Source organism: Leopardus geoffroyi, chromosome A3, assembly GCF_018350155.1.
Source record: "Leopardus geoffroyi isolate Oge1 chromosome A3, O.geoffroyi_Oge1_pat1.0, whole genome shotgun sequence".
Taxonomy (NCBI): Eukaryota; Metazoa; Chordata; class Mammalia; order Carnivora; family Felidae; genus Leopardus; species Leopardus geoffroyi.
Window position 1 is genome coordinate 109157080 of NC_059336.1, and position 14706 is coordinate 109171785.

Here is a 14706-nt window from a genome sequence, read left to right on the forward strand (position 1 = left end):
ATCTGCATTCGGGCTGGCGTGTGTCTGGGAGTAAGGAAACGAGTGTGGGGTCACTGGTGGCACACGGGCCCTCCGGGCCTCCCTTCTGTGGGCAAGGTCCTTTACTTCTGTGCTCAGGTAGAAGGGCACAGATTTCCAATAGATGCTGCCTATGGTCTTCGTCCTGTTATGACCAGAACTTTTATGATCAGAGAGGATCGGCTCATGAAGGACATCAAAGCTTTTGCTAACTGAACCAACTAAAATGGTCCACAGTGATTCATTCCTACCTTTCCAATGAGTAACAAAAGAGGAGGCAGATGAATCAGAATTTCAGATATATTTTATATCCCCACAAGTTACACGTATTCCATGATGTAAAAGTCTGGTGTGACAGAACATAGAGATGCTCCAGGTCTTAGAGAGGTCCCCAGGTGAACGATCAGTATCATGTATCCTAAAGAGACATGCTAAGGCTTACTGAAAGATATCTTCAAAAACCCTAGCCTATCATCCTTTTTCAGCCCACATTCAAGAAAAGGAGAAAGTGACAGAGAAATGGATGAAAACAGTTGGCCCAGTGGGCAGGGTGCTATGTGCTTCTCCTCCCCTCCCGTGTGACTCAAGCCAAGTGATGGGAGTTTGAAAAACATTAACATGGAAGACGGTGCAACCGTAAGGGGAAATTGACATCTCCCATTGTCCCTCTCCTGCAGCTCAGTTGAGATGTGGCCACTGCTGCTACTGGAGAGACCTTGAGAAAGTTCTTGGGGGCAGCTTTCAATTCCTGCATATGGCAGACACCAGTGGAAGGGGAGATCTGGCTTGAGTTGCCCTGAAAATTTTGGCCCAAGAAGATGACCTATAAGAAGAAGGTGGCCCCAGCAGAAGAGGATTCCATCAGTGTGACTTTGGAGGAATGAGGAGGAACTAGAGAGCAAATCCACAAAAGCCCTTTCTTTGAGGAAGACCCAGTGTTTGGGCACTGACCACACAGACCTCACCAAGGGCAGATTACAATGGCACCAGCTGAATAAGACCTTTTGGCCCACTTACTGTTTCTCCCACCCCAAACTCTCTCACCACTACCATGGATAAGCCTGGGCATCCTTACCTTGGATATATGGTCAGGGGGAAGCAGAGGGAGAGACAAGTGCAGAAAGAATGCAGAGTGACCATTGAATTACTTCTATCTCTTGTCTGCAGTTGGAGGTTCAGGATGGAGCTGGAGATGGGATGTACTTTAAATTTTTTTTTTAACGTTTATTTATTATTGAAAGACAGAGAGACACAGAGCATGAGCAGGGGAGGGGCAGAGCCAGAGGGAGACACAGAATCCGAAGCAGGCTCCAGGCTCCGAGCTGTCAGCACAGAGCGCGACGTGGGGCTCGAACTCACAAACCGCGAGATCATGACTTGAGCCGAAGTCGGACGCTCAACCGACTGAGCCACCCAGGCGCCCGGAGATGGGATGTACTTTAAACTGGACGTGAGATAGATGTCTTGGTTTCGATCTGACGGTGCCTTTTCCAGATCTAAAATGATACAATTACTTAACTGTGAAAGTGGCTGGGAAGCACATAGGCCCACTTGAGCTGTCATTCGGGGCTGGGGAGAGGGATCCCCGGATTGGGGTTAAAAGGTAATGGTGAGAAAGAATAAAGTTGTTTTCTCCTTGTACCCTAAGGAGCCTGGGTCGCATAGTAAATCCATTACACCAGGTATTTGTTATCTTTCCTTCCTCGCCAAATATCCTGTAGGGCTCATTAGAGGGCCTCTCTTTCCCCTTGGATCCTGAAATCCCTTTAACTTGTATGGCATGCCGGCTGGGGCTGTATGACATATTGACATCTCAGTTGCTCTCAGCCTAATTCACCTTTGTGAGAACTGCCAGTCTGGCATGAAGAAGGCTGCCAGGCCTAACTCACTCACCAAACATAATGGCACATGCGGTAGCAGGAAAACACGGAGAACCAGCTGGTGAAGACCTGATTCTAGCCCCAGCTTTGTAACTAACTAGGTGGCTTTAGATAAATTACTTAACCCCTCTGGACCCCGGTTTCATCCTCACACAGGTGAGAGGTCACATCAACTCCAGCTTTGAAATTCTACTTTTGACTTGTTTTGAGTTTCCTTCACTTCGTCTAGCTTAAATCTTGAGTTGCTAGGAGATAAAAATTAATACCAAGTCCCACAATATTTGCACCTAATATGTACCAGGTGTCTTCACAGATGTCAGCATATGAATCTTCCAGCAGGTATTATTACCCTTAATTAAGACGCAATTTAAGAACAGACTGAAGGCCACAGAGTAGATGTTTGCTCACTGCCATTGAATTAACAAGAGACATAACAGTGGTTTGAATCCAGGCCTTCTGATTCCAAGGTCGGTGCTCTTTCTACTCACAGCTTTTGTTAACTTACAGATTATTTGACTTATTTAATAGGGTTCTCAGTCTGGGCTTGAAGCCGAGAGGGAGGTAATGAGTCCTACTCGTTTTCAACTCCTGCAAAACACATCCTCCCGGATACGCACTCATCTCTTCTTTTGACTGAGGGAGGAAAAGAAGGGAGAGAGAAGGAGGAGGAATGAGAATGATGTGTGATCCTCTCAAGTGGGAGTAGGTAACTAAGACTCACAGAAGTACAGCCTTCTTTTCTAACCCCATCTTCTGGCTTCCACATCATTCATCCACACCTGAGACGGCCAATCCTGAGCCAAAAAATATCATTCAGTAAATATCACTCGTGCATCAGTGTTCATCGCTAGTACTCCTTGACCTTGGTACTATATCCCAGGCCCTGGTTCTGTATACCAGTTACTATATACCTTGCCCTATATACCAAGCAGTCATGGGACCGCTTGGAGGCTGGGACATAGAGAAGCAGAAAGGAAGAGAGAGAAAACAGTGAAATAGTACACTCGGCCCCCTCTCTCTGACTGTTAGGATTCCCTTTTCTGCTTTGAGCCAGAACTAGAGTGTCCCCCTGTCCCCACCCCGGAGCACTCACCGTCTGTGACCCACTGTCCTTTTCTGGATTTTGAGCTGCTTTGAGTGCAGGCAGGGAGCTATCAGAGGGAAAAATAACGGCAAACTCACCACCAGGACAGTGGTATTTTGAATCCCTGTCTTCCCCCACCCCCTCCACCTGCTACTGTTTACTTTTCCAAGTTCTCAAATACCTGCTCCCCACAAGTAGTGGGAGAGATAGAGCTGTTCCAGTCTGAGTCAAGAAAAGGGGCTTTCACACTCCCCCATCCTCATTTATTGGCTAAGGGCCATGGGATCGGGGGGTTAAATGGCCAGCCACTTTCAGCTCTTCCGGTCATGGGGAAAAGGGGTTTCCATAGCCTGGAAGCAGCCCTGTAAAGAGAGAGAAAACATAGAAGGGAGGGTGCAGAACCCATCAAAAGAGACCTGAGAGAGTCTTGGAGGAGCGCCAAGATCATCTACCACAGGGGCATGCCCAGGTTGGGCAGGTCCCAGAACCGACCATGACCAGGTGACCCAAGAACACTCGAGGTGTTCATCTAGGAGTGAGGGGTGGGGCCGCCCGATCTGTTCCATCCACTCCTGACACCACGATCGTGACTTAATTGTGTTTCATGCCCACCTTCGAGTTGAACGAAGATGAAATGCCTGCAAAGAGCTTTCAATTTCTGCGGTAAAATAATTTAGAAGCCCCTCTGGCTTTTAAAGCAATTATTGCTGGATCGAATGTTCCTCAGGAGACTCCTGCTATTTCTTAGAGCCCTTTGCTCAGTGCTTCCTCTCGTCTCCTTTTATCAATGCGTGCCCGACTGTCCGAGCTGCTGTCAAACTTGCTTCCTGGACGTTTGCTATTTAGCTGTGTTCCCCTCCACATGCGTGTGGGTTCTATTTGGATGGGGGAAAATAGCCTTCCGGGTGGTGTCACGTGGTAATTCGAATGCTGTACCACAGAGGAAAACCCCTGGTAAAGAGGGCCTGGCAGGCCTGGTGTGAGATCAATGTTGAGACACATGAGGTCATGACCGTACCCCACGCAAACCACTGAGTGGTGTTGAGAAAGACTGGAGTGACCCCTTCCTACAATACGGTGACTTCCGATCTCCCATTTGCCTGTAATTTTTTGCTTGGTTTGGTTTCGGTTCTGGTCCGGTGTTTGTACCAACACAAATCCAGAGGACAGCCATTCTTCAAAAATATCCGTAAAAGCCAGCTTTGCAGTCCAAAGGTCCATCTTGATTCCAGCTTTCTGCGGCTTATGAGGGCTGAAGTGTGGAGTATTTATTTTCTTTCCAGACATGGAAACACAGTTCCAATCTGCTCGGGCAAAATGGAGAAGCCAAGAATGAGGCCAAGTAACCTTGTGGAAAGGGCAGGAGGCACGCAGCCAGGCTCCGCATGGTCGAATGAGGGACCAAGGAGCTGCCTGGTTCTAGCTCCTATTCTTGTTTCTACTCTGTTTCTCTGCTCCTTGATTCAATCCTCTGTCATGGCAGACCTGCTTCCTCCCAAGCTGGTGAAGAGGGTTGCTGATGGATTGTAGGTTTCCCATTGGAGACAGAGCGACTTACTTTACTGGTTCCAGGATGAAAAATTCCAGAAAAGTCTTTGATTCTCCCATCTTGCATGTCAGGGCTTGCCCCTCCTCCACCCCGGGCAAGTCAACTTGGGGAGATGAGGTTCGTGGAAGAACATGGAAGCTCCCGAGGTAGAGGTGTGGGCGGGGAAGGGCAAACCATTCTTTCATCCATCCATCTATCCATTCATCCATCCATTCAACAGATTTTTGTTGAGCAAAACATGGAGACTGAATGAGGAGCCAGAGTCCTCACTGGCTGGGGAGAGGTGGCCCAGAAGTCGGTAGATGAAGGTGAAGAAATAAGGGAAAGGGCACCTTGTGCTCAGCAAGGCACCAGAGGTAAAAAGAAACGAGGCGCTTGTGCCAGAGCGTAACTCAACTGCTCCTTCACAACGGAGTTCTGCTGCGGAAAAAGTGCCAGTCCAGCCACACAGTACACTTAGAAATGTAGTTGCTTCATGTTCTGGTGCAAGTCCCTTCACTCACTGTAAGGCAATGGCAGTCTGGGCACCGGCAGCGGGTCTGCGGATCATGCCCCGAGTAGCTGTGCCCTCGGGAATTCTTACACATGTTCCATAGGAGCCATGTACAAGAATGCTCCTAACAGCTTTGTGTATAATAACCAAAAAAGGTAACAACCCAGATGTCCATGAACAATAGAATAGACAAGTAACTGTGCTGTGATCAGACAATGGAATCCTATGTAGCAGAAACAATGAATAAACTCTTGCTACATATATCAGCATGGATGAATTTCAAAAATACCGCGGAACATAAAGAGCAGAAAGACTATAATTACTGAGTATTCAGAGGCGCATGGGTGGCTCAGTCGGTTAAGCGTCCAACTTCGGCTCAGGTCATGATCTCGTGGTTTGTGAGTTCGAGCCCTGCGGTGGGTCCTGAGCTGACAGCTGAGAACCTGGAGCCTGCTTCAGATTCTGTGTCTCCTTCTCTCTCTGCCCCTCCCCTCCTCGCTCTCTGTCTCTCTGTCTCTCTCTCATAAATATAAACATTAAAAAATTTTTTTTTTAATTTTTTAAAAATTAGTATAGATTCATCATATGAACTTCAAAAGGCACCATTAAGGCACCATTAAGGCATCATTAAGTAGTATAGTGGTAATATAGTAATATAGTAGTTAGGGATCCATTATAAATGGATTAAAACTGGGAAGAAAAGCAAGGGAGTGAACAACACATGTGTGGGGTCAGTGGCTTGCCTGGAGGGGGTGGGGGTGGAGAGCCAATTGGGAAGGGGCGAGTACACAAAGGGCGTCAAGGTATCGGCCATATTCGAATTCCTTGAGTTGGGTGGTATTGTGTGGGTGCCCGGCTTTATTTTTATTCTTTGAACTGTACATATATGTCAGGCACACTTTTTTTGTAAGGAGCATCTATTTCACAGTGAAAATATTAAAAAAATATATTTAGTCAAAGCCAAATTTTCCTCCTCTCCCCAGGCCAAAAACGTTGAAGTTAGTGCGGGCGAATGGTATGAGCCTCAGAGGAAGGAGGACTTTTCCAAATATGGTGCCTTGAAGATCTAGCATGGAGTCAGTGAGAGAAGAGAAGGGTAAGCGACTCCCTGCCCACCTGCCCTGGGTACCAGCCGCTGGGCTGACGTGTCCTGCCACGCCTGCTCACACGGCCCTGGGACCTCCCCTTGCCCGCCTTCTATGCCTTTCTTCCCGCACCACAATCCTCAGGATTTAGCCTGTTTGGCTTTTCTTTTCCAAGCTGTCACGGCATATTCCATTGCTTGCTGCTTTCCCACAGCTGCCCGCTGAGTAGAACTCAACAATCCTAACTTTTCCAATTTTTTGACCCCCTGCCCCCAAACAAGGGCACAGATCCATTGGGAGGTGAAAGTGTGAGAGCATGTTGGATGGTGTAGAAATCTTTTCTAACACCACTTCCAAAGTTCGTTCACTCACTATCTGATTACCTTTTTAGGGAAGGTTTATCATTTGCCGGCTGAAGTTTATTTTAAATTCTGTCTGGTTTGCAAACACATTCTTTGTCGACAGCTCTGGTTTGAAATGTTTGGGCACACTTTGCTCTGGGTAAAACACCGTTGTCAAGTCTCTTTTAAACCGCTTTTGTTAGATGGTCTTTCTGGCCCCGCACGTTGGCATCCAGTAACCTTAGAGACATAGAAACTTTGAGTTAGAAGGGACCCTGGAAGTCCCCCATCCAACTTCCCACCCAATGAAAGAATTTTCCTGAAACATTCTCTGCTCACCAGCCTCTGAGAGCTTGCTTTTTAAGGGCCTTGCTGGAGGGACAAAGAGTCCCCTTACAGGTTACAAACTCGCTGTAAAACTTTGCATCCATTTTCACTTTGTCATCAAGAATCAGTAGTCAGCACGAGCAAGTCCAAGTTTGCTAATGGAATTAAAATGAACGCGGACTCGCAAAACCAGTTCCAGAGGTCCAGCGGGCCCTACATTGGTCAAAGACACCTTTAATCTGCTTCATATAATCATATCCTGGATTAGGAGGGACTGAGGAAAAACAGAGAAACTGGATCTATCCACACACTTGGAAATAGGGCAGGGAAGCCAGGGGGATTTGGTGAATCGCTTGAGAGTCCTGTGTGCACACTCTCCTCTGTCCCTTTGTCTCTGCTTTCTTGCCTCCTTAAAGGTACAGAAACAAATGTAGTGGTGCCTTTCCTCCAAGAGCCCCTGCTGAGGGGTGCGGGTCTGCTCTGTCTCCCTTCCTCTCCCCTCGTCTCCTGGGCCCACCCCAGTTTCTGAGCCCACCCAGAGACGGTGTGATGTGTGTGGATAGTTGCCTTTTCCACCTGTCTCCCCACCTTTTGTTCTGCTCTGCTAGAGCTTGGAAGCAAGCCATGACCCCGGCTGCCACCATAGTTAAATGGGTTTGGGCCCTGAGCCATGCTGGGACATTGATGGCACAGGTCCTTCAGGGTGAGGGAAGGAAGCCAGCCTGGAAAAGGCTGGAATTAACTAATGGAACAGAAGCGTTGTTCCATGCCAGAACCCCTATCTTACACAAGCTGGTGAATTTCTGGGCTAAAGAAGGGAGCTGAAGATGCTCCTTAAGAATTGGGGATGGGAAGTCCAAGCACGGGAGGGCAGGGGACAGTTAAGGGTGCGGACCCAGTCATGCATGCAAGATGCAGTGGGCCTGAGGAGCTCAGGCAAGGTTGAGAAATGGTGCGTGAGTCCCGATGGGTGGAGCAGGGCCTTTGCCAAAGGAGGTTCACAGACCCGGGGACACCGGAGCCTTCACAGCAGGATGTCGCTGGCAGAGCCCAAGTGGGCGGGAATTCAGGGACAGGGGTCAGCCCATGCCGCAGGGGCAGACTACAGCCAGGCAGGAGGTCAGGGCCCCAACCTGATGGTTAGGGAGGCCAGCGTGCCCCAACAGGGAACCAGAGGCTCCTGCCGTGTTGGCACCAGTGGCATACTGGGCCTAGATACTGGCATGGCACTGATGCTGATGCGTTAACAGACCTGCCTGGGGCCTGTCGGAGGAGGCGGGGGCTGACTTCCCCGACTCGTGTGTGACAGAGGTGTGGCAGGAGAAAGACCAGGGGGTGGGTGGCTGACTGGGAGGTGGATTAGGAAACGCCATCTGCATACCATAGAGATTATTCAGCTGATTATAAAACCAAAGCACACCCCTTCAGCAGTCAATACGGGCACCAGGTGGTTTGCATGAGGGAAGGGGAGGGGAAAGTCAACGCTGGGGGAGGGGAAGGAGGAGAGATTTGCACAGATGCAGGGCAGTGCCGAACTCTGGCCTCCTCTCCCAGGCCAGGGGGACGGGCAGCAGGCAGGGGCTGAAGGGGCCATTTTCTCAGGATCTCAGGGAGATGGAAGCAGTAGCTGTGTGCTTTGGTTTTCAAGTTCACTTGCAGGGACACTGAATGGAGGAGGGGCATTGTCCTTATGCTCCGGTACAGCAAAGCATCTCTCTTGGGTGTGAGGATAGCAGAAAGGGGAGCTCCATGATGGTCCCTGTTCCTTTGGTGTCATGGAAACAGCGCCCCGGGCAAGAATACCCACGTATTCCCAGAGGGCAGTCTGAGAACCCAGGAGTCTCCCTCCAAGACTCTGGAATGCCAGGGGGACTTGGGAGGGGCTAGAGGGCCTGCATCGTGCAGGTGGAGGCAGGAGCCACTGAAGTTCCCGAGCCACCTGCTTCTTTTGCTGGGTAGGGACCCACAGCCCAATGAGCCCTGGGAACACTAAGCTTTGGGAGCTGATGCTACAAAATGCCAGGTAAAGCAATGGAGCATTTCAATATCCACCTTTTAAACAAATTCCTTGCCTCTTTTAATTTCATAGAGGTTTTCTGAGTCTATAGTTACCTTGGTCCAAGGGTAAGCACATTTTTAAAAATTTTTTAAAATTTTGTTTCATGTTTGTTTTTGAGGGAGAGAGAGAGGGAGACAGAGTGCGAGCTTGGGAGGGGCAGAGAGAGAGAGAGGAAGACACAGAATCTGAAGCAGGCTCCAGGCTCTGGCTGTCAGCACAGAGCCCAACTCTAATTCACGGGGCTCGAACTCGCGGACTGTGAGATTGTGACCCGAGCCGAAGTTGGACGCTCAACCGACTGAGCCACCCAGGCGCCCCGAGCACATTTTTTTTTTTTTTTTTCTGTAAAGAGCCAGATAGTAAATATTTGCAGATTTGTGGGTTATGTAGTCTCCGTTACTACTGCTCAACTCTGCCCCTGGGGCATGGAGGCAGCGGCAGACACTACATCAGCTCATGAATGGGATCCTGTTCTAATGAAATTTGGTCGGTGGGCACTGAAACTGGAATTTTATATAATTTTTTACAAGTCACAAAATAGCCTTCTCTTAATTATGTCACTAATCCAAAAATGTAAAAAGCGTTTTTAGCTTGCCGAGTGGAGAGACAGACTGTGGCCATAAAACAATTTAATCCCTATGGCGGTGGGAACTGGCTCACGGCCGGGTCCCCAGTGTCTAGCACAGCGTCTGAGGTAGAGTAGGTGCTCAATAAATTTCTGTTGGAGGAAATGTACCTACTTTACGTACAAGGAAACTACCGCTCAAACAGGTTAATCGACTCTCTCAAGTGCGGGGCTAGTACTCAAACTTGCATGGTGTTTGGACGGTTGCAGAGTTGGGTGGGTAGTAGTTCTTCCAAATCCTGTGCTCCTTCTACTGAATCACAGCTTTAATCTTTGCAAAAAAAAAAAAAAAAAAAAAAAATCAGCACATGGAAGTTCACAGAGGTTGGAACTGGAAACTACCTGAGGCGTAAACTAACCAACACGAGAGATCTTGTAGTGTCACTTTTCAACATGGCCAAGTTGTAGAAACTTGACTTTAATTCCTCAGCTGTTTTCTTTTTTTAAAGTCTAGGGCCCGTGCCATGGCCAGTCTACCTTGGACAATGGCTGTGAAGAAAAACGTTAGGGGCTTTGCAAATATTAAGAAGTCCCTTGAGACCTGAATCATATTTAAGTTCTTCAGATTGGGCATTTTCTCAGAATCACAATTTTGTGGGTGTTGTTTTAAAATTTTTTTAATGTTTATTTTTGAGACAGAGAGAGACAGAGCATGAGCAGGGGAGGGGCAGACAGAGGGAGACACAGAATCTGAAACGGGCTCCAGGCACTGAACAATCAACACAGAGCCTGACTCGGGGCTCGAACTCACAGGCTGAGAGATCATGACCTGAGCCAAATGCTTAACCGACTGAGCCACCCAGGGGCTCCTTTTTGGTGTTGTTTTAAACAATGGCTCTGTGTAAGCATGGTGGGGGGAGGCTACAAAACCTATAAAAATCCAGTTCCCTGGTGGAAAAACTGGTTCTTCAAAGTTAGCCTAAGTCAGTCTATATCCCCACCTGTGTCGACTCCTACACTGTTTCGACTTAAGTCTCTGTCTTAATTACTACACTTCTTTTTTTCTCACTCCCATGACTCACTCCCACACTCCATTCTCACTTGGCCTCAAGCCTGCCGGCTCTTCAGGGCGTGTGGTTAACCACAAACCACCCAGCATTCCAGGATGCAGGTTGGGACACACTGTCCTGTCTTAGAACCCGCACCCATGTTTTGCCCTCAGCCGCTGGTTTGGGTGGACTCATATACTGCAGGCTCTGCTGAGGCCTTGGCCATGGGCTGGGCACCACTGTGGTGCCTCCCTTGGGTGCTGCCCTGATAACCAGCAGCAGCAGAAATGGAAACTGGAGTGAAAAGCTCTTGCGCAGCCCAAGGGAGCAGTGTCTCAGGACGGGCAGTTGACCGCATTTCCCGAGGACTCTCCTTCAGAGGCCTCGTATCTGACCGGTTATGATGGTTCTCATACTAGGAAGTATAATTAATGTCAACTTAAGACCCCTCCCCCATTTTTTTTTAAAATAAAAACAATATACAGTCCGTGTGGAAAGTTTGAAAACATTGATGAGCACAATGAAAATAAAAATCCACCTATAATCACTGTACTCAGAGATAACCGCTATTAAATACTTTGTGTATTCATAATTTTCCAAACATACTGCAGTGCTGTTTCGTCACTGGATTTATATTCTGTCACCTGATAATACAACATGAACACATTTCCATGTCATTAGGCATCTTTTTATAATATGATTTTTTATTGTTATATTGGATTCCATGATAAATGTGGCACAGTATATTTCATAAACACTGACTGTTCAACATTGAGGTTTTTTCTGGTCTTTCATGCCGAGATGAACATCCTTAATTATAAATGCTTTTATGCATCTCTCGCTGCTTCCTTAGGATTTATTTCTATAAGTGGAATTAATTAGGTCAAAGGCTGTGCACATTTTTAAAGGCCAGATTGCCTTCTAGAGATGATCCAATTTTTGCTCCTACCAGTAGTGCAAAAAGTCTGTGTTCCCCAATGCTTGCCAACATATTTCGGATATTTAATAATTTTTCATTTCATTGGTGGAAAACAGTATTTCATTATTGTTTTATTTTCTTAGATAGACAACTGAATTTGTCAGTGTGCTTTTCAGCTATTTGAACGCAAGTAGGACTCCTCTTGGAAGGTGGAAATGTGCTCTGATACCCAGCAGCAGGGGTTATTCGAATAAAGTAACATTGAGTGGATGCACAGCATATGAATGAGAAGCAAAGGGAGAAAGAGAGAAAGGGAGAGGGTGATGACTTTCTAGAAGAGTCTCTTGTTATTTAAAGAGGTTAGTGATGTTCTCATTTCTTTTTTTTCTTTCTTTTTTTGTTTTTAATCTGAGCAGTTTGTTTGTTTCTGAGCAGGTAATATACTCACATAGTAATTCAAAAGATACAGACGGGCACACAGTGAAAATTCCTTCCATCTGCGCCCTCAGCCAACAACGTCCCCCCTCCCTGGAGGCAATTATATTAACAGTTTTTATGGAGCTCACAACAACCTTAGTCCCCGGACCAGTAGCAAAATAATCACTGGGGAACTTGTTAGAAATGCAAATTCTCAGACCAGACCCCAAACTTTCAGAAAGTTGTGAGGGGAGGTCCAGAAATCTTTGTTTTTTTTTGTTTTTTGTTTTTTTTTTTTAAATTTTTTTTCAACGTTTATTTATTTTTGGGACAGAGAGAGACAGAGTATGAACGGGGGAGGGGCAGAGAGAGAGGGAGACACAGAATCGGAAACAGGCTCCAGGCTCTGAGCCATCAGCCCAGAGCCTGATGCGGGGCTCGAACTCCCGGACCGCGAGATCGTGACCTGGCTGAAGTCGGACGCCCAACCGACTGCGCCACCCAGGCGCCCCCAGAAATCTTTGTTTTTAATAAGCCCTCTTGGTGATTCTGGTCATGCTGAAGCTTGTGAACTACTACTCTAGATATACTCTATGCATATATATACAAATATACATCAATTCCCCCCCCCCCTTTTTACCTGTGTTTTACATTAATATTTTTGGAGATCACAGTCCCCTTTAAAATATTTGTAATGGCACATACAGTGTTGAAAGTTTTGCAAATACTTTTAGGGAGTTCACAGTCCTTTCATGGACTTGATATTGAGGACTTTTTTTTTTTTTTTTTAATGTTTATTTATTTTTGAGAGAGACAGAGCATGAGAGGCAGAGGGGGCAGAGTGAGAAGGACACACAGAATATGAAGCAGCTCCAGGCTCTGAGCTGTCAGCACAGAGCCCCATGTGGGGCTCAAACTCACCGAGTGAGAGATCATGACCTGAGCCGAAGTCAGCGGCTTAACTGGCTGAGCCACCCAGGCGCCCCAATATTGAGGACTTCTATTGAGTAGGGAGAGGTGGCAAGTGAAGCAAGAGATAAGGTGTATTCGGAGAAATGGTGCATTCTTTCAAGGGAGGGTCAGGTTTAACAGTAAAGAATAGAGTGAGCAAAACAGGTTTAGAGTAAAGGCACTTTTTTTAAAAAGTGAAATTTACATATATTCAATGAGCTATTCTAAAGCATACTACTCAGTGGCATTTATTGCAGCTACGGTGTGGTGCATCCCACCGCCTCCCTCTAGGTGTGAGGGGAACTTTGTCCACTTTGAAGTCAAGTTTCCTTGAGAGGAGAGTATTCAGGACAGCCAAAGGTGGAGTATGAGGCCGGGCACCAGAGGAGTGGAACGAAGCAGGTGAGCGCAGGGATGGTACCTTGAGGCAGGGGGGTGATAAGGCAGTCAGGGAATCTGAGGTGATGGAAGCCCAAAGGAGATGCACACGGCAGGCTGGTGAGGTGGGGGCCGGGACGAATTGCTGCTGGAACTCGTGGATAGGTGGGGAGAAGGACCAGGTTAACTGAGAGCCAAAGGTACAGGCAGCTCACTGCAGCACTAAGGAACATGTGCGCATACACCTTGCGGAGGTTCAATGGTCTTACTCCAGCATTCCCAATGGGGCGGTTAGTGTGGCAGCCGTCCTGTCCTCCCAGGACTCAGTTTCAAGCTAGAAGAAAGGGAGCAGAAAGGCACTATTCTTTCCCACACCTCTCTATGACGCGGGAGCCCCAGAAGCTCCATGACCGATTACTCCTTACATCCCATTGGCCAGAACTGGGTCACATGCTTATCCTTAGACCAATCGCTATTCATTCCCAAAGCCCAGCCCATTGTCTCTTGGACAAAGCCCATGATCTGTTAGCGAGGGAAGACAGGTGAATGGCTGTTGCAGGGGTAACCAGCTGCATCTGAGGCAGATCTCTGGGGTCCCTCCTAGCTTAATTCAGTGGGTTGAGGGGAGAAGAACGGGAACTTAACATGTAACAGGGGAGATGAGACCAAAAGGAAATATACACGAGGATATAGATAACAAAGACTAGGAAAGCAGAGGCAACCAATGGACAAAGACAGTGAAGTCCAGTGGAGTCAGTGTGGCATGGGAGTTTGAATAATCTTTATTTATTAAAATGTTTAATAATATTTATTGAGTTGTGTGACCTTGGACAAGTCTGTTAACCTAAGTCCATCTTCTCATGTGAAAAGGGGACTGACTATAAGATTTCACTCTTAGATATTAATGTTGCAGTGAGGTGCAGTGAGAGGGCATTTGGCCAAGAGAACCAAGTATATCAATGAGGTAGACATATGTCATACCTTTTTGATCATTTCATCCTTTGTGGAGTGCACATCCCATCTTCTTGCCACAGGAGAGGATCAGATACTTGCTTTCCCAGACTCCCTTGCTGCCAGGGGGCCAGCATATGAGCCTGGTTTATTTAGTGGGACACCCTCCCCAAAGACTCTGAAGTTGATTATGTAAGGAGCAGGTGCTGTGTGAACCCATTTAAGCGAGAGTGGCAGCTGATTGGTCCATTTCCTAGATGGTGTGGATGAGATTCCCAGGGCAGTGTCCATGGCCCTAGCTGGGGATGTTGGGGGGGGGGGGGGGGGTTGGAGTGTCTGAACACAGGAGTGGCAAAAATGATGTCTCCCTGGGACCACTTTTGTGGTGTGATTTAGGGTGTTATTCTAGCTGTTTCTAGGCTTGTTTCTTTAGCCCTCTCAGAGAGTCTGTGAACTACCTAACATTCTTCAATGAATATCTTTTCTACTTACATTAGCCAGTTTGGATTTCTGTTATGCAACTGAGAACCATGACTTCTTCAGTCACCTTTCCCAGTGAAAACAAGAAAGTGGGGTACCAGCCATTTTCCAAGGAGATCGAGCTTCAGGCCAAGACTGACTTCTTCTTCTTCTTCTTTTT

At 47.4% G+C, this 14706-nt stretch overlaps 1 long non-coding RNA gene across 3 annotated transcripts; it reads right to left on the bottom strand.

Moving 5' to 3' along the window:
• Positions 1-1365: 1365 nt before the first annotated feature.
• Positions 1366-14328, bottom strand: LOC123581223. 3 transcript variants are annotated; one of them, XR_006703676.1, is made up of 5 exons: positions 13361-14324; positions 9577-9732; positions 6790-6990; positions 6493-6690; positions 1366-1514 (listed from the first exon to the last, which is right to left on the bottom strand). It is a non-coding gene; the product is annotated as an uncharacterized LOC123581223 (long non-coding RNA). The 3 variants fall into 3 exon arrangements; XR_006703678.1 differs by lacking the exon at positions 6790-6990 and having other exon boundaries at positions 13361-14318; XR_006703677.1 differs by lacking the exon at positions 1366-1514 and having other exon boundaries at positions 6027-6690; positions 13361-14328.
• Positions 14329-14706: the final 378 nt, after the last annotated feature.